Source organism: Ctenopharyngodon idella, chromosome 10 (assembly GCF_019924925.1).
Source record: "Ctenopharyngodon idella isolate HZGC_01 chromosome 10, HZGC01, whole genome shotgun sequence".
In the NCBI taxonomy this organism is placed as follows: Eukaryota; Metazoa; Chordata; class Actinopteri; order Cypriniformes; family Xenocyprididae; genus Ctenopharyngodon; species Ctenopharyngodon idella.
Window position 1 is genome coordinate 37,434,527 of NC_067229.1, and position 20,800 is coordinate 37,455,326.

General features: G+C 34.7%; 1 protein-coding gene and 1 long non-coding RNA gene across 7 annotated transcripts in view; one reads left to right on the plus strand and one right to left on the minus strand.

Moving 5' to 3' along the window:
- The window catches only part of rps6kb1a (ribosomal protein S6 kinase b, polypeptide 1a), an 85,922-nt gene extending 65,953 nt beyond the window's left edge, over positions 1-19,969 (minus strand). For 3 of the 6 annotated variants that reach the window (XM_051909280.1, XM_051909278.1, XM_051909279.1), the window contains exon 1: positions 339-551. The gene's annotated coding sequence lies outside the window, so the exon portion shown is untranslated. Of the gene's footprint in view, positions 1-338; positions 552-19,533; positions 19,775-19,804 lie in introns of those variants that run through there. The other 3 variants (XM_051909287.1, XM_051909281.1, XM_051909282.1) reach the window with 2 other exon arrangements.
- LOC127520761 (uncharacterized) lies at positions 334-5,262 on the plus strand. Its single transcript, XR_007932197.1, has 2 exons — positions 334-417; positions 3,775-5,262. It is a non-coding gene; the product is annotated as an uncharacterized LOC127520761 (long non-coding RNA).
- Positions 19,970-20,800: the final 831 nt, after the last annotated feature.

Sequence of the window (20,800 nt, forward strand, 5' to 3'; positions counted from 1 at the left end):
ACATCCTGCCTCACATCCTGTCTCTTCAACACAACTGGCTTTGATGGTGGCCGACAGTGCATTACTCACAAAGCAGTTGGCTCTAATCTCCTGGGCAGCTGTCCTATTCAATGCCACTCAGTAGGAGGTGTTTGGTTAGTGTGAGTGTGTGTTCCACCTGCCCCTTGGGTGGGGAGTGTGGAAAGCCCACTAATGTCTACAGGGGGTTTGTAGGGTGGCACAGGAACAGATGAGCTCTGCAGGAGAGGAGAGCTCCACTTTCCCTGATAAACCGCCACCAACATGGATGGGTGTGTGAGTGTGTTAAAGCAAGTAACCCTTGCCCTGAGAACTCTCACCTTTGAACAGACAGGAACACGTGTTTGTGTGTATATGTGCGGCATGAGTTCTGCCCCCTTCATCGTAGAAAACCTGAAGGTAAAAACACACACACAGTAATGTGTAGTTAATGTCCCTCCTGCCAATGACGGCACTACGAACAAGAGTTATGACATCGTTAGTCTCCTGAGACTGGGCGCAGCCTGGCAGACAGTCTGGCACTGCCAGGTGTTTTGAGACCCATATTGCCTTCGCTCTAGGTTTGCTTTACTGAAAACTAACACCGGTTAGGCACAGACTCAGAATGGAAAAGACCAGATGTTTGGGGGGAAATAAAATAAATCCAAAAGATAATTTAGGAAAACCAACAAAATCAGGCTTTAAAACTTGTCTGAACAAATTTAAATGTCATTCGAAATTATAATATTAACATCTACATTATTCATTGTATTATAATCTCAATGTGTAAATCTAATCTGAATGTACACTATTTTTGTATTATTCTGTGTATCAAATTGTCAACTTCTGAAAGATTGAAAAAAAAAAGCCATATTTAGTGGTAGTGGTACATTTGTTACATTATTTCTTCATCTGTGGCGATCAAACAGGAAAATTGCTAATTGTACATTATGTATATACGTAATTGCACAATACATTATTGCACAATTTCAAATTGTTTATTCTCTTTATTATCTCCCTTAGGAGAAATTTGTCTTAGGCAATCAAGAGAGCAGGTCAAACATACAACTATTCAGTTACACGATCCATTGATACAAGCGAAAAAAAAAAAAAAAAAAAAAAAATCACTCATTACACAATACTAGTATTACACTAACATTACACATTATCCTTCACATTACCCTCGCCCACATACACAATTCATCACTTATTGTTCAATAATTTAAATGATAATGGAATTAGAGAAAATGTGTACCTATTCAACTTTTAAGTTGGTACCCTATAAATTGGGGCTTTGAAATGTTAGTACTATTTATTAGTATTTAATATTTGATAGCTCATGTAAAACACCGCAACACAAATTTGAAAAAGTATTTTATAAATATGTATGTATATTTTATTAAAACCAATGGTGTGAGTTTGGGGTGGAACAGATGGAATGGAGTGTTTGAAACGTATTACTTTTTCAATTTGTTTGTTACACAGAAACTACATACTTCACCTTTAACGTTTTTTTTTTATGCCACTTTGCCTTTATTAGACCGGGCAGCATAAAATAACAGAAAAGCAGATTGATATATAGCGTAGGCCGAACTCAATCCTAAATCCCACATGCACTGCAGTTGTGGGCACATGTGCCAAATGCTGAACCCTGACAAGCACAACTTTTTTTTTACAGTGCAATATGATATTTATACATCACAGAGATTTCTACAAGAGCAGCACATCATGAATCATTTAAAATGAGTGTACTACAAAATCATAAACACTAAAAGCGGCAAAACATATTTACTGTGTTGAACAAAGACCCTGATGGTGAGTCTCTGTATTTGGAACTAGCTATTTCTATGAATTCAAGATTAGTTATAAATTTATATATATACACTAGCGGTGTAACGATACCCTCATGACACGATTCGATACATATCGCGATACTGAACTCACGATACGATATTATTGCGATACTCCAAAACTAATGGTAAATGGTTAACAAAAAAAACTTTACTTTTGATTAAAATGCTAAATTTGTTATTACACTGGGGGTGGAAATGAATAGGCTTGGACTTCAGTGCTGATAACACAGGACAATGCTGATACCAGAATAAAAATATTCATGACTCTGAAGCTGAAAATACAGAATTATTTTAGAGTATTGCACTCTGTCACTGACTAGATATTTTTAAAATAATGTAGGCCACTTTTACTGGTAACATAAGACATTCAGCATTATCAGGACCCACATATATTCCCCCATTGCATTATCATACATTATATTCAACCTTACATATAGTAGTTTAACGTAGTCCTGACACTAAAACTATGTAAACTTGATTCTCCCACTCCCCCACAGTAATTTTAATTTTGGGTGAACTATACACAATACATATTGTCACTGTCCAAGATACATACAGTTGCATATTTATATTGCAATACACTGTGACACGATATATTGTTACACTAATATATACATCTCATGCTTTGGATATTACTTTACTGTTTATTGTTAAACAGCAACAACATCTCAGTTATTTCACGAAAGCAAGAAAGAGGTCATCAGTGCTCTCTGTGCATGTCTAAAAGTTGTTAAACAGTTCTGGAGAAGATCTATTTTGCACATGAAGTGTTGACAGACATGACGTGATACTGACGTCACATATTCAAGTGCACTTCCTATTTCTGAGTGGAAAAATAGCTCAAGAGCATCATTTACTGGAGGCTTCTCGTTATTTCTTCTCACATTCGCAAGTGCTGTTTTTCTCTGTAATTAAACCTTCCCCAGAATTTTCTAAGAAAGCAACACATGCATTTGGACTGAAGATAGAGGTCATAATCAGCCAATCAGCGATTTACGCATACTAGGCGTATTATCGGCACATACTTCCGGAACTAAAGATAATCATCTTTCTCCAATTATTTAAAACAAGGAAGAATTTTTGGGAAACATGTTGGTCTTTATTTTAGCTTTAAAAATGTAGATGTATAATATAAAGATTCAGTAAGTCAGAAATGATAACAGGACAACGTACATAGCCCTAAGGTTTAAAGCCACAACAGTAAGCACAACGTAAGCAAACACTGTGTATATGCACGTAATAACTGAGGTGAGTGCCAGGAAGAGGGTAAGAACATTTCTAGATCAGCTTGTACCATCTTTGCCTTGTCAATAGAATCACTTCCTCATTGGGTCGCGCATATGCGCATACGATTGGAGGAGAGCGTGTTTTAAGGAACAGGCTGTACTACTCATAGTAAAAAAAAAATGCTAAACCACATGTCTGGTGTGAGAAGTGTGAAACCACTAGTAAGTAGCAGCAGGGAAATTCACAAACATTGACAGGTTATTTCCCCACCGCATATACTTATCATTCAGAAAAAAAGACCTCAATGAAATCAGACCTTAGTATTATTAACATTAAACTGGGCCATGTATCATAAGCAGGCCCAGACAGAATCTGCAGCCTTTTTTTTGGGCCGTTCTTTGCTGGTTTTGAATCTGCTGAATGAATTTTAACATGTTCAAAAAGCTTATTGGTAGCTAAACGCATTATCGAACCAGCCAAAATATGTTGTGGTCCAAAAGTCTGAGACTACAGTGAACATGTGGAATTTAAATCTTGAAATGAACAAATTTGTGGGGTTTCTGACAAATTCAATACAAAGAAACTTTATGACATAAAATGAGTAAGAAATATTTCACTATTCATAGGTCACTAATATTGTGGCAAACTTGACCATATGAACCCCTTTGAACAAAAGGTCAGATTTCCTTGCCTCCAGGCTGCTGTGTGACTCTTCTGCAGTGAAGATCTGGTCAGTGTAGAGTGGTTTGGTGGTGAGTTACACTCACATGGGCGACGACACTGTAAGACAAAGAGAGATGATTATTAGTAGTACTTTAGAAACAGGCAAGTACGATGAATGATTTCTAATCTACATTAAGAGGCAAAAAGAAGGCAAATACGGTTCTGGACAGGCGTAAACAAATAATTTTTCATATTAAAAAGACTGGATACCAAAAAAAAAAAACCACAAAAAAAAAAAAACAGAAAGAAAGAAAATTCTGTCATCATTTACTTATGTCGACCATTAAAATAGAGGCAGAATGTTTGAGCTGTTACCTTCAACACTGTGAAAGTGAATGGGAATCAGGGGCTGTGAAGCTCTAAAGCATTTCAAGTCTGATGAAGCTGAAGAAGTTATTAATTTTTATATTTTATTTTTTAAAAAGTCAGAATCTTGCTTTGAAAATCTTGCTTGACAGTTGTGGTCACCATTCACTTTCATTGTACAAAAAAAAGAAGCTTGGACTTTCTGCTATAAATAACTCCTTTTGTGTTTCAAAAGAGCCACATGGTTTCCAAAGACATGATGGTAGAATATTCATTTTGGGTGAACTGGTCTCTAAATAAACAAGTTGAATATTAATATTAACAATTAATATTATTTACATTTTTTTAATATGCAATTATTTTTTCTTTATCCCTTTGTTTTACTTTTATCTCACCACTAAGCACATTGGTCTAGTGATTAAAAATCTTTTAAAAATCAGATTTAAACACACCTTTTTTTTTTTTTTTTAAGAAATGTAATTTGTGTTGACTCCATAGAATAATCTTTTGTTCCAAAAAAGTAATAATTCTGAAAATGTAGTACAATAATTAAGTACTAAAGAACTACAACACGGTCCTTGCATCACAAATACATAGAAGTGTCTTTTTTTTTTCTTTTTTTTTTTTTTTACAAATGAATGTTTGATAATCACAGTGATGAGGGTCTATATGTGTTCTCCCTGCTTTATATCTTTCTTGTCACATTACAATAAAATAGCATGTTTGGTGATGCCACACCAACTTTTCACACAAGTTTTCCAAATTTTTCAGCCTTTAAATGAAACAACAAAGTGGTAAAACATGTCAAATCATGGTGGTGTAATGCTGTAATGTTTTGCATGAATTGCAATTGAATAACTTTTTTAGATTGAGACAAAAATGAGAGTCACATCACTGACCCTTGTAACACATGAGTGGGAGACAGAAATGGAGGGGGGTGATAATTGGAAACCCAAGGGGGCAGAAACGAGCCCCCGATAAAAGGAGGAAAAGAAACTCTGGGGAAGAAACGGCCGTTACTAAGGGTGAGTCCTGCACCTGTGTCAAACTCATTCTGACAAAAAGGCATGAATGAGCATCAGAGAACTTTCCTTTATACACACACACACACACACACACACACACACACACACACACACACACACACACACACACACAACAAAAGCACAGGAACACACACATTTACTGCTTCTCTGCAATCCATTCATATCACAAATACAGAAATGATGTGTCACCAGCCAACTGTTGCTCCATTTAAGGTATGCAAGGTGAGAGTGGGAGGGGAGATGATGCAGTGACCCCATGACCTTAAGATGAAGCTCTCATTACCCCACCTAGTTCCCTAAATTGTGAATCCGGGCACTAGCAATGGCCTTTATCGTCAACACTGGGACACTGGTAACTCAATAAAAAGCAATACAGTGCACCTTTGTCGACATTAAACAAATTTAAAAATAAAATTTCATAAACATAAAAAGAGGAGGCTGTTGTTAATCTTCTAACAAACTTATCTTTGCATAATACTTGGAAAGATTGTTTCCTTTTCATGCATATTATCTTTTAAAGATGCCACTGAATGATTACCACATTTACACCCCAAGGTATTTTTATGGTACTTTGAGGCAGGATGTACTTTTATGATACTTGCAAACTGGAACTGATAACCAACAAAGGGGTTCCTTGGAGGAAAAAAATAACAACAAAAAAAAACTTTTTTTAAAAAAAGGGAAAAAAAGATTTTACAAAATGTAATTTACAAAAGCTGACATGCAAACTTAAGATATTAATATTATATATGTAATGTAAGTAAAATAACAATTTTTTTACATAAACTAGTTTTTAAGGGAAGAAAAAAAAAATTCAGCATATAGTTTTCTGAAAATTCTTCAATTGCTTTCCGACTCTCTGTCAACTTAATTAGATTCATTTTTTCCAGATAACATTTTGCAATATAAAAAGCAATTTATTTAAATGCATGAATTATTATTTGGTTTCTTTACAATATCACAGTATACACAGTAGACACACACATACAAAAAAAATGCTGGGTTAAAAATAACCCAAGTTGGGTTAAAAATGGACTAACCCAGCAATTGGGTTGTTTTGACCCAGTGTTTGGGTTAAATGTTGGACCCAACCTGCTGGGTAGTTTTTTTTAAACCATTGTTTAAAAATTACTATACTGATCGCTTAAAATGAACCCAAAATAGGTTGGAAATTAACATTAAATTAAATATTTATTAATAAGTTTAATAAATAATAATTAAATAATAAACATTTATTAAATTGCTTATTAATACATGTTCACCTTTTGATTATTACTGTTGCCTCTAGTAATTATGTGTATGATTTTTAATTTCCAACCTATTTTGGGTTCATTTTAAGCCCGCCATATAGTAATTTTTAAACAATAGTTGAGTTAAATAAAACTTCCCAGCAGGTTGGTCAAACATTTAAAGGGTTAGTTCACCCAAAAAAATGAAAATTCTGTCATTAAGTACTCACCCTCATGTCGTTCCACACCCGTAAGACCTTCGTTCATCTTCGGAACACAAATTAAGATATTTCTGATAAAATCCAATGGCTCACCCTCGGCATGAGTATGAGTAATTAACGACTGAATTTTCATTTTTGGGTGAACTAACCCTTTAATCCAACCGCTGGGTCAAAGCAACCAAAACACTGGGTTTGTCCATATTTAACCCAACTTGGGTTGTTTTTAACCCGACATTTTTTAGAGTGTATATTTTTCCATACAGTATAAATGGGTTTTACACTTCTTTCACAAGAGGATCATCACATTAGAGGGTCATTGCCATCAAAAAGTTTGAAAACCCCTGCTCTAATATATGTACCACAGAGAAGATGTTAAAGAGTTACAGTGATGGTTAAATTCTCGTCTGATATTATTATTAATTTTACATAAGCACAGCTGCAGCTGGCCATGTTTGTTTTGATTCTGCCGTGTTTCTTCCCGAAAGGAGACGGGAAAATATCCGAATGACTTAGCACATGAAGGATAGAACGGAATTCTGATGATAAATCCCAAGCTTGTCTCAACATATCTTTACACACACACGCACAGCTGATGACCAACATCCAGCCTGTCCCAACAAATCAGAAAGAGCACAATATTTGAATTGACGATATATTCTCCGACACAGAATTCACATGCTTCTGCACGGCTCAACACCACCGGCCTTTTTATTGTGTAAACAAACGTGGCTCTTTCAGGTAGTTTGTTTATGACTGAATGGTTATTTAACAGGGTGTAAAAGAGGAGTGCTCGCTGACGCACTTTCTACAAACAAGCCAGTGAAGGATTATGCAATTGAATGCTGAAAAGGCCTTTTGAAACAGGGTGGGGACCTGACTTCCGGTACAAAGTAGGGCAAAACCATCAGAACTAAACCAGGACAGAGAAACAGATCCTTTAACAATGGCATTAACACCGGCGGGCATATTCCTTTCGAGTCAGGAATGCTTTTTGGAGTCTGAATCATCAGAGAAATCATACCAAACTGTCACTCATTTTCCAGGGTTTTCATATAGGCCTTAATGAGTCAGAGTATTCCTGATATTGAGCAAAGGCAAGAGCTTCCTCAAATCTAATGTGTTTGTGAGCATTACACAACAATGTGAGTGATTCTGAGGTGCAGTTTCTACCTTAGAGAGGAATTGTCGCAACGGCCATTACGCCAAATGAAGGGAAGATGTTGTAATTGCCTAACAATGAAGATTTTACTTTTTAAAAAAGGAAACTGTGATAATGAGAGAAAAAGAAACAGATGTAGTTAAACATAATAATTCAGTATTACTATCAAAATGCACAGAATGACTTGGATGATTCTGCTTGTAAAAGTGAGACAACTCATAAAAAAAATTAAAGTGACTAAATGTGAGAAACGGCGAGTATTTCTGACTCTATGCGTGCATTAGAAGTGTTTGCCTCTAACCTGCTGTTCTTTTCAACTTCTTGTTCAGATGTCTCACTGTTTTGAAATACCATCTGTGTGTAGAAATAATATATAGTGGGTAGATGAACAAATAGAGCAGAACATGTATTAAACTTTTTGTAACTTTTCAGACTTGTGAATAGAAGATAGGTGTGTTTACTTAAATGAATGAATAAACTTAAGTTATAATAACAGTAAATAAATGTCTTTACTCTGTATACAGGTAGTTGATGAAAAACTTCTGTCTATGAACAGATTTAATTCTAGATTTTTTCAATATCTAGAATTAAAGTTCAAATTCATATACAGTGGGTTCTAAAGAGACCACAATAATCTTTTTCCATTTAAAACAAGAAATAAACCGGTTTAAAAGTTTTAGAATATTAAAAGATATAAAACTAAGAACAGTTAGGACATTTGATTATATATAAATTCGGTAACACTTTACAATAAGGTTAATTAGCTAACATTAGTTAACTACATTAGTTAACATGAACTTCTACAGCATTGATTAATCTTAGTTAATGTTAATTTAAACATTTACTGACATATTATTAAAATCAAAAGTTGTATTTGTTAACGTTAGTTAATGCACTGTGAACTAACAGCTTGATGAAAAAACAGCTTGATTTTTATTAACTAACGTTAACAAAGATTAACAAATACAGTAACAAATGTATTGCTCATGGTTCATGTTAGTTAATACATTAACTAACGAACCTTATTGTAAAGTGTTACCAGAAATTTATGATTATTTCAGGTCAATAATAAAGTACATTCGTCACACCGATCATGTGAACTTCTGATTATTCGTCCAAAAGATCATATGTTCTTATTTCCATTGATAACACAATCTTTACACAAACTTTCATGCAGCTAGTGCTGCTGTGGAAAAAACAAATACTAAGACACTGTGAAATTCAAGTGCATTTTTTTTTAACTTTTCTGATAATATAATTTGTAACAAAAACAAAAAAACAAAAGCAAAATAGAAGCATGTTTACTAGTGGACTATTGCACCCCACAAAATGTATGAATATATTGTAGGCGCAGTAAATGTTTACCAACTTTTTCATTTTTTTGCCGTCTCTTGTGTGACAAAGGAACTTCTCTCAATTAACATAAGACATTAAAATGGCATGCATAATTATTAGACAAGCATTACATTAGAAAAAAATGTTTATGAAGTACAGCAACAATGCAAAACATCTTACACAATTTTGAAAGTAAATTGATCTTGTTTATAAAGGAGATTTAAACTTATTTTTAAAGAACATATATATTTAAGTTAATTTTTCTAAATAAAATGCATGTCTAAATACATTTTTCTTACCCTACTGTCATTTACCTTTGATATGACATACAGAATTAAGATTCTGAGTCTGGTGTAAATCTATGTTTCGCAGCAGCCATGTGGCGCTATATACTACATTTATAAGTAACAAATTAAATTGGCCTAAGAAATTAAGAACCAGGCACTTGGCTCTTAATCTGAGTGAGAGTTTGTAATAGTCTAGCAATAACAAGACAAGAGGAGGTGAAGAGGAGGGGATGAGTGGAGAAAAGGGGAGTGAATGTGAGAAGATGCGAGGAAAACAAGAGACAAGAGGGCTGTTCGGATAACGGCCTCTACACAGGGAGCCGTTTACCCTCCCTGACGTTCCACAGCGGAAAAAAAATAGCTGAATTATGTCAGCAACTGTGAAGTCTATAAAATGGCCTGATACTTGTCTTTTTTTCCACAATAGCCCGTCTGCACCAAACACCGGTCCAGGAGTCTAAGCCATGGGATAATGGAAAGAAAATAGCGGACATTCTTGTGGCGGCCCACAGAAACCCGGGCCGTGCAATAAAGACAGGCGAGATCACTAGTAAAGTGTACACACATTCAAACAGGGTAAAGATGCAGCCAACTCTGCCACATGGGAGGGAAGGACGTGGGGTCTGGCAGCCCTCCCTTATGATCTGTGAACTGCCAAACGGCTGCTCTCTAACTGCTGGGCTCAAATGATGTGTAGCTATGAAAAATGAAAGTGATATATTATAGCTAATCTGAGAGATATGTTCTCTATTAAGCCCATTAGATTTTTTTAATGTTTGTTAAATCTCTAAGGAAACAGGAGGGGGAAAATGCCTGACCACATGGGCAATTTGTATACAGCACATGTATAATAAGAAAAACAAACATAGGATAAAACATCAATAAAAAACATTATATGATACCTAATATACCAGTTTTATTCAAGTGAAAAAAAAAAAAAAAAAAAAATCACTGTCATAGCTATGGTAGGTTGCAGGATCAAGTCTGACTTCCATGTCATATTCCCACTACCCATCTCACACCCACTTTCCTGTCTATACTTGGCCGTCCTATAAATCAGCCCAAAACAACAAACAAATATATAGGCCTAAACTAAAGATTTATGTATTGGAATTGCATATACATTTTCGGTAACACTTTATTTTACAGTGCCATTGTTACACATGGTACATGTAGTTACTGTAGTAATAACTATATAAATTATGCATAATTACATGCAATTAACCCTAAACCAAACCCTCATCCTAACCCTAACCCTACAGTAAGTACATCTAGTTAATTATTATTAATTAGTACTTAAATGTATAATTACACAGTAATACCGACACCTTAAAATAAAGTGTAACCAAATTTTCCATCCTTTTGGATTACACAGTTAACATAGTTAAAAATAAACTAACTAATTAACTTAATGGTGATGCATATTTATCAGTCATACATAAATGAAACGGGTAACATACATTTTCACTGAATATTGCTTGTTCCACAGCTAGCCATATATTTAAACAATGTTCATACTTATAAACTGAATACATTTAATTGGGTTACACTTTATTTTAAGGTGACATAGTTACATTGTTCTTACTTAAGTGAGTACTGAGTAATGTTAATTAACTACATAGTTACTATAGAGTTACATTTAGGGTCAGGTTTAGGTTTAATTACTTGTAATTTTGCATAATTTACTGTTATTACTATAGTAAGTACATGTAGTAATGTGTGACCTTAAAATAAAGCAATACCTTTGTTTTCTCAGTTAACAGTTTTTTGATGATTTGAATAAATGCATTTCGATATGATTTAAATATTTAAGCAAATATGATTTTATGATTTAAGCAAAATTAAAGAGATGCAAATAGTTAATAATAAACTATGCAATTTTTTTACATACAGAAATCTTACCCGGTTTAATTTATGTATGACAGACCATTGACAAATATGCTCACATTAACTTTATTAGTTTGTTAAAAATGTGTAATATTTATGGTAAAAAAATATGTTTTTATTATTTTATTTTATTTATTACTTATTACGTTTACTATAACTGAATCAACCTGTTGTTTTCAAAGTAGATTGATCCAGCATCGAAAGCATGAATTAGGTTGATAATATAATAATATAACAGACAATATACAATAACTGACAAAACTTAAAACAGTCCGAGTGTTCATGTTTTGTTTTACTTCAGTGGAAAAATGTATTGATTACTTGACTTTAAAATTCTCCACATACACAAACACACACATACACTTCAAGTATGCAAAGGTAAGGTAAAAAAAATAACCTAAGCTCTAAATCAAGCTTGGATGCTTGGACTTTAGATTACCAGTGAGGTCATCTGGCACCCGCAAAGCTTCTGTGAAACTCATTTGTACTTGATGTGTGTAGGAAACATCATCCAAATCACTTTGGACTGCATGATCAATCGCTGATGACGGAGAATGTTCGAATTGCAATCTGGAGTGAGAGACAGTGTATGTGTGTGTTTCGGTGACTATGAGACAGCGTCCCCTGGGTTGAAATAATATATGTGTGTGTGTGTGTGTGTGTGTGTGTGTGTGTGTGTGTGTGTGTGTGTGTGTGTGTGTGTGTGTGTGTGTGTGTGAAGGTTAGCCCATGATTTATCAATGTGGGATTTTCAACCACATGATCTCATTCTAGTTCCTCCACCCACTGCAATGCCACCGGAACATACACATGCTGTCCAGCCCAAGGACAATTAGGTGAGGACATTGACGAGACAGGCCTCAAACAATTCTTATGACTATTATTGGCATTTAAACAGACACAATGTGAATTGATTGACTGGTTACATTCACATATGGTCTTTTTAATGCATCACACGATTTCAAGACAATTAAAAGTACAGCCATTTATGCCCTAATTTGTTTTGATCTGTCGGGAGGGAAGGGAGTGTCCTGCTTCAGAAAGACATCAAGCAGCACAAACACCAACGCCTTTGTAATTCATAATTTATTGGCCTCATCATGAACAGAACTGCCAACTCTCCTATTCAGAACGGCAAAGAAACAGATTCTCTAGCAACTGGAGTATGTTCTTACAAATATTTTGAGACAATGGTCTGCAGTTGGTTTTAGAAATTGATAAAGAACTGCAACTGAAAAGTGAAGTCAATTTACAATAAGGTCTCATTTGTTTACATAACTTAATGTATTGATGAACATGAACTAACAATGAGCAATACATTTATTACAGTATTTATTAATCTATGTTAGTTACAGTCGATCATTGTTCATTTTAGTTCACAGTGCATTAACTAACATTAAAAAATACAAATTTTGATTTTGATAATGTATTAAATGATGAAATTAACATTAAGATTAATAAATGCTGTATAAGTATTGTTAATTCTTAGTAACTAAAGTAGTTATTAACTAATGAAACCTTACTGTAAAGCATTACTGCATTATCTAACATAAACAATGAGCGATATGTATTTTTTAAGCATTTATTAATATTGGTTAAAGCTAGTTAACAGAAATACAATAATTTTTGTTTGTTCGTGTGCATATAACTTATGTTAACAGATACAACTTTGTGTTGAAATTAACAAGATTAAAAAAGGCTGTAGAAATTGTTCATTGTTAGTTCATGTTAACTCATTTAGTTAACTAATGTTCACAAATGAAACCTTAATATAAAGTGTTACTGAATAATCTTTTAAAGGGCTACAGGATGTAAACAAGATCAGCCTATAATCTATGATTCAGATGATATTTAGAGGTTTTTTCTTACTAAACCCTTACTTAATAAAAAAAAAAAAAAAAGGAAAAAAAAAGGAAAGCTATTTGCAGCAATAGAACATCATTCATTTCCAGTGAGAGTTGGCAATGTTTAGTGTCACGCAAAACAACCGCTTGCAGATCCTATCCCCCTTTATCAATCAAAAATGTTATACATTATCTTGTGCTAGATAATCAAAAGAGCTTTTCCTATAATGTTAGCGCTACGCTAAGCTCATAGGTGGAAAACACAAAAAAGAGAAATGTTTTAATTGAACATTTTAGCTGTGGTAATATAATATGATATTTATGTAATGTAAAAGATATTAATTAACATTTGCAAGATTAAAAATAAATACATTGCAAAGCAATTATGACCAAATAAGCTCCAATACATGCAAATAAGCACCTAATTAATTTGCGTACAACAGCAGAAAAAGAACGCCTACTAGAAACCTACAATCTTGTAGAACAGTTCAACATACTCACACATGCACATGCACAAACACAGAGGCTATTTACAAATGTCCCTTTTGTTTTATCAGCAGTAAGTCAGACGTGGGATGAGTGTCACGTCATCGCCCTTCTGGTGAATGAGAAAATGAATCAATGAAAACGCCTGTTTCATTCATGCCATAAACAAGATTCTTCAGATAGAAAAAGGATCTTTTGTCTATGTTTTAGCACAAATAGAAAAAAAAAAAACAATTAAATTTGAGAGAAAAAGATATTGGTATCTTAAGACCTCGTGTCAAACATCAGTAACGCTTCACCTTTAACACATAAATAGGCACGTCTGTACACATTTACACCTGTCACATCACCCGTATAAATTGGCCGTTTCCTTTCGTGTCTCAAATGCGGTTTCACGGCCCTGAGCAGGTACAGATCTGACTCAGAGCTCAAACCCGCCCACAATCATGAATGACGCGCTTGATTACAATGCCATTGTGAGGCGATTGAGGGGACAGGGAGGGGTGAGGGATCTGAGTGTGTATTTGTGTGCACCTGGGAAGCGGTGTTTACGTTTAGGACTGCAAGTGGACTTGGTATAATTAAGTAAAGTTCATGTCAGACACAAAAAGAATTTCTCAAAACAGTGAGGTGGGCTTCACAATCTGGATCATGGTAAATAATGTGTGTAATTTTGTACTTGTGTGTGCACGCGTGCATGTGTACAGGTTTAGCTATACTTGCGAGGGCCAAATGTCCTCACTTAATATATGCAAATATCAAATATCACTTACTCATGAAATATCATGACAACCTACTAGTGAGGACATTTTACTCATTCTCACTAGTTAAAAAGGCTTATAAATTGGCCAAAACATGTTTTTATTTAAATCTAGTTTTGCACTTTTATGTGATGGGTAGGTTTAGGGGTAAGAGTTGGCTTAAGTGATAGAAAATATCATTAAACTGATATAAAATCAATGAAAGTCTGTGCAATGTCTTCACTGATATAGTGAAACAAACATCAGTGTGTGTGTGTGTGTGAGTACAGGTTTAAATTACATTGTGTAATATAAAGTGTATATGGTCCCCACATGGATATAGTAAAATCTGAAATCACCTACATTGTGGGGACCAGCCAGCAGTCCCCATGGGGGAAATGGATTAATAAACAAAAAAAAAATATGTAATAAACAAAAACAAAAAAAAAATGTAAAAATGCCGAAAGTTTTCTGATGGGTAGGTTTTATAGGTAGAGTTAGTGTAGGGGGATAGAATATACAGTTTGTACAGTATAAAAACCATTACGTCTATGAAGAGTCCCTACAAGGATAGTGAACCAGACACGTGTGTGTGTGTGTGTGTGTGTGTGTCTCCAGCCTAGACAAATTTATTTGAAAATATGCCCAGAAGTTAGCAAAGTTTGGGGATAACCTCAAAATGCAAAAAATGAAAATAAATAAATAAAATCTGACATTAAACAAATATAGTTTTTTTTTTCCCTTACTTTTAAAAATTCTAAATGTTTTATGCAATGTTTAGAGTTTGGCTGAAATGCGTCTAGTCATTTGAAACCAATTAAAATTCTTTTATGGCACAGCCACATTTAGCAAGAGAAATGTGTGTGTTCGTGCAAGTTAATGAACAGCTAGACTAACTGTTTAAAAACAAATAGCTAATTGTTCTGTAAAATATTTTAACCAACTTGTGCATTTTTGTCCAAATGTATTTTAATATTTATATTTTAATTATATTTCAATTTTAAGGATTTAAGTTTGAGACGGTGGAACAATAAAGCACCAAACATAAAACACTGAATCACAGAAGAAACTAGTCTCTTGAAGCTTTTCTTATACATGTCAAAACACGATAAACATAGACTAGAAAAAAAAAATCTTTTCACTCTTTACAACAGTATCTTGTGTATAAATTAATATTTTAAGTGCAAAAAGTACATAACATGTTATTCATTTTTCGGCTAAGTGCAATCGAATGTTTGTGAATAAACAGCGACACACCAAATCTATTGGAACATGATATGAAATATAATATCACTGTACACTGACCCAACCCTGACATTTATATTGTTACAGCTTCAGGTAACCAACTGCTATTTTATTTAAGGGTTAATTTGTGAACACTTAAACACATTTATCACGTTCTATAATCAGTGTAAAACTTTATATAGAGAATTGCGGTGTACTTTCTTTATTGGTGGATGCCAGGTGCCTTATTTCAAATGGACTATTAGCCCTTTCCTTCACATCCTTCACAAATGTGTTTCAAAGCTGATTACGGCAAAATGACATTGTAGGAACACACTATGTAAATAGCTGGAGGAAAACTGACACACACACACACACACACACACACACAGTCCATCGCTCTCTCTTTTATGAGGGATTGCCTAAATGACGGCTTTCATTCATGTGTAAATGCTGAAATACAATGCCTTCATGTTTTTATGCTCAAAGTTGTTGATTTGTTGGTAATTTCCAAACTGACCATAAAAATGCAATGACAACAGCAATTACTGACAGCAATATATTCACGAAAATCACTACTACTGTGTTTTTTGAACATGGTGCTATGATAATACCATGGTTTTTGGACATGGTATTTCATAAAGTACTAGAGTGTCATGTAAACACTACGGTATACGGTAATTATAAATATTATATTATAGTATAACCTATACTTTATATATATATATATATATATATATATATATATATATATATATATATATATATATATATATTATATATTATACATATATAAAACACACACCGTGGACATCACAGTCCAGTTCTAAGGTCCATAAAAGTGCCCGCTGGTTGAAGTTATAACAAGTGACTTTCCTGCGAGGGGGTAGAGTACACGTGGTCCTGCCTCCCACTGAGAAACACAAAGGGAGATGTTGGGGTCGAACTGTGACTCACACGAGTCTCTGAGATACTAGACAAAACAGCCATTAGAAACAAATCACGAGAACTTCATAAAGACCTTTATCACAGCGCTCGTTCAGTGAGTAACGGTCTTTTGCAGCTTTGAATGAGCTGGCGATATGGGTCACCTGTCATTCATTAGAGGCCAGTAAAAACTTACAACTCCATAAATTTATATTGAACATTTTCATCACAGTTTTATGTATCCTTTCCATATTTCTGATGGACTGACAGCTCGATTAGGAAAGAGTGACTTCACAAGAGTGGGATTGAATTGACATCAGGTCCTCTTTAAATAATTATACCCTTCACCCTCTGCTGGACAACAGCGAGACCTAAATGTGTGCCCTTAATCACTTAATCAAAACTCGGTGGATAAAACAGTCATTGATGCTCAGAAAACATCCAAATTGGTAGTGAAAGTAAACAGCACTAAATGATGATGAATGAGGAAAATGTTCAGGTTATATTTCACCTTAAAAAAAAGAGACTAAATAAGACACTGTAGTTTTCATAAAGAAAGTAAAATCATTGTAGTTTTTTGTGAGATTATTATTTTCCTCCATACTTAATACTGTGAAAAACAGAAATGAAACCTGTCCAAAACTTAAAAAAAAAAAAAAAAAAAAAAAGTAATAATATCAGGCGATGCCACCATGATGTATACTTGTTTACAACTGTACTTAACAATTCAAATAATACCATTATAATTTTTCTTTTGTAAATTACAGCAGATCTCAAACATTTGTGGAAAAAAATGAAAATATTCAAAATGCACTGTCAAATTAAAATGTAAATTAATATGATAATGAATTTGCAATATAAGCATCAAAGGCGTTTAACTGTAATAAAAATAACTGATTCAATTTTTTTTTTCTTTATGCAAAGTGTAATCTGGATGACCCAGATATTTCTGACAGGTTTCATAAGATTCACCCAGATATCTCAGAACCTGTACTAAAACTTTTACTTCCAGCAATGTATGTGTTTAAGCTCAATAATGAACTACTAGTATTCATTTCTGTTCACAGAAATATATAGCGAGAAATGACATATCACACAGTGCGTATCATATGACTGGAGACGTGCCATTACGTTATCCAACAAAGTACATTTGCTCTGCGTCACAAAAGACCAACAGGAACACATGACTGCTGAATGCAGGTCAGACAACACCTTCACAGGTTAAAAGCTAGAATTATTTCTCTATATAAGAGAAATCCATGTTGAAAATCTAAACAAGTCTCCTTTAGTAGTTTCAGGACACAACAGGTAACAAGGTCGATTCATTTCTTAAACAATGTGGAGCAAAATCGTGTCTGTCTCAGATAACATCTGGACTCTTTAGTAACAACAGGGCCAACAACTCACACTGGTCTATGGCGCCATCTTCTGGACATTATGTAGAGTTGAAGGAAAACAAAACAGAATGAAGTTCTATATGTCTGTTTTAATATTTTCTAAATCTTAAAATCTAAATCTGTTTATTTTCAGCTTTAATATGTAATAAATACATAACCAGCAACTAAAACAATAAACTGTTTTTATGCTAAATGAATTTAGAAATCTTAACAGTATAATAAACAATATAAAACACGAACAAATATTCCTTTCAAAATCTCCTATTGAAAAAAAAAAGATATTTTCTGAATTAGGAAAAAAAAAAAAAAAAAAGTGCTTATAACAATAAATGCATCTGGGACGCTGGTTAGATAGTCCTTGAGATGGAGTGACGACCCATTCATTAAATATTTGACATAATCCACCATTATCTTTCTAAATCAGTGCTAGATTATAGAAATACTTATCTTAAAATACGCAGAAACAATATCAGCCAATAAATATCAAATATCGGACCACAACAACAAACAAACAAATACCCTAAATGTCCGACAATAGTGTTGATATACTTAATATCCCTAATATAGATTCATGTTTTTATTTTTAAATATGTGTGTGTAATTATATATATATATATATATATATATATATATATATATATATATATATATATATATATATATATATATATAGCTTAGTGTTAATTAAAGACTATGCATGACTAGCTTAATTTATCAGTTCCTAGTAAACCTCAATGAATCCGAGGGGTCACTGGGTTCGTCTGTTACATAACCAACCACACGATGTCGCTGCAGTTCTAGCAAGATAACAAGAAAAACCTAACAACATGCCAAACCGTAAAAAACAAGTCACTAAACCTTCTCGGATTACATTTAGGGCAGGAAAGTTCTCTTTCCAGAGGAAGTTTCTAGTACATTCTTTCAGCACTTGAATCTAGAGACGGTGCCAACTGAAACATAGCAACTGCGTAGCGCGCGTGTGACGCAGAGGGATATTCAGTTAGTCAGCCCTCCCTAAAACCTACCAGATGTTTGAAGCATCTGTCTGTGGCCGTGCCAACACCTGTATGTCAAAACAGAAGCTTAACGTAAACATTTTTGCGATAGAGGATAAAATGCGGCGATGGAGCAAGACGAGGAGAAAAACACAAGGTGCAGAGAGAGAGCAACAACAAGACAGAGACGTACGTGCGTGCGTAAGAGAGGGGCGTGTCCTCAGCGAAACCGCGGGTCAACGGGTTCGTTCATTCCAAAAGCCTCGTGAAATGACAACCGATCCCAAACACGATGTGCCGTTCTGACACACACACACATACATACATACAGACAGCACGGAACCAAACATCACCCGTTATCGATTCGAATCAACACAGACACACACTTGCAGACCCCAAACACTGCTGTGAAACCATCACACGCACGTGGATTCACTTTCAGCCTCAACAACATACATTGTTTACAGGCGCATATGCAACAAGGAAGCAATGTGTGGGTTACACAACCACTCTCACCAGAAAAAACACTATTACACTAGCCTTTAGGTAGATGCAACCTGAAATACATGCATGCAGCATGAAACCATCCCCATAAAAAACTATAATAAAACACATTTGCATGGCACAGACATGATGCAGGTGGTTCTTACCAGATGAAGAAGCTGTGCACGCCAGTCCACAGGACAGAAAACCTTATAAACTTTCTTCATATGCGCAAGGTACACCAACACATCTGAAGCAGGAAACTACATGTGGGAGAAAGTGAAAGACAAATGAGAAGGGAGCAGAGAGGTATACGACTTATGGGAAGAGAAAGAGAAGTGCGACACAGCAGGAAAGGGGAGAGGGAAATAGATAGAGAGAGTGAGAGAGAGAGGTAGAGAGTGAGAGAGAGAGGTAGAGAGAGAGAGAGAGGGGCACCTCAGTGTGAGTTCTTGCTGTTGCAGAGAGGGGTGGTCGGAGCTGTAGGGTACCAGAGTTCAAAGCACTGAGAGAATAAGAGTGTTATTCTGCTACAGCCAGCCAAGTCTTACACAACACCAACCAGGGGCAGCAAGTTCCTTCTGCCTATCTCTCTCTGCCTCGCTCTCATTCACCAACTCGCTCACTGTCTCATTCTCTCGCTCACAGATTCCCTATTCTTTCCATTTCATCTATTTCTGTTTCACTTATGTGGTTGCTCTTTCCCTCAGATTTTTCTTCATCACTTCCCACATAAAAACAAAAATGAGATTTCTTTTAAAGAAAAAATACATTGCAAATTGCGTATAGGGATAGTTTAACCAAAAAATTTAAGTTCTGTCATCATTTACTTCACCTCATACCCCTGTATGCATTTTGAAGAGCACTGGGAACCAAACAACATCGGAGCCCATTGACTTCCATAGTAGACCAAGAATGACCCATATTTCTCAAAATATCTTCTTATGTTCCACAGAAAAAAAATCATACAGTTTTGGAATGACATGATTAAATGATTTTCATTTTGCTTCTTATATTTGTTTCTGGAGTTTTTAGAAGAGAATAATGTCTCAAATTGGGTTCAGATTTGCCACGACAGCAAAATATATTCTTCCAAGATCAAATGATCTAAACTACGTAATTCAAGTTCATTTTATAGCTGTAGTCTCTTGCTGCACATTAACAGTTTTGTATCATTTGTGTCTATTTTTATTGCTCCTAAAGAATTTAAGGAGAAACATCTGAGACAAATTCATTAATTGGCTATGAAAGAGCAAGATCTGAGCTGTAAAATGTTCCTCTGGGTTTCTCCATCTCCTGCTGGTGAAGGGGGCAGGTTGTTTTGCAGTCCTAGCGAAACTTGGGGGTTTATATTATCATGGAAGCATTGAAGAGTTTCTGGAAAAGGGCTAGAAATCTGCATCACTGGAATTCCAGGAAAGTAAAACAGTAAAT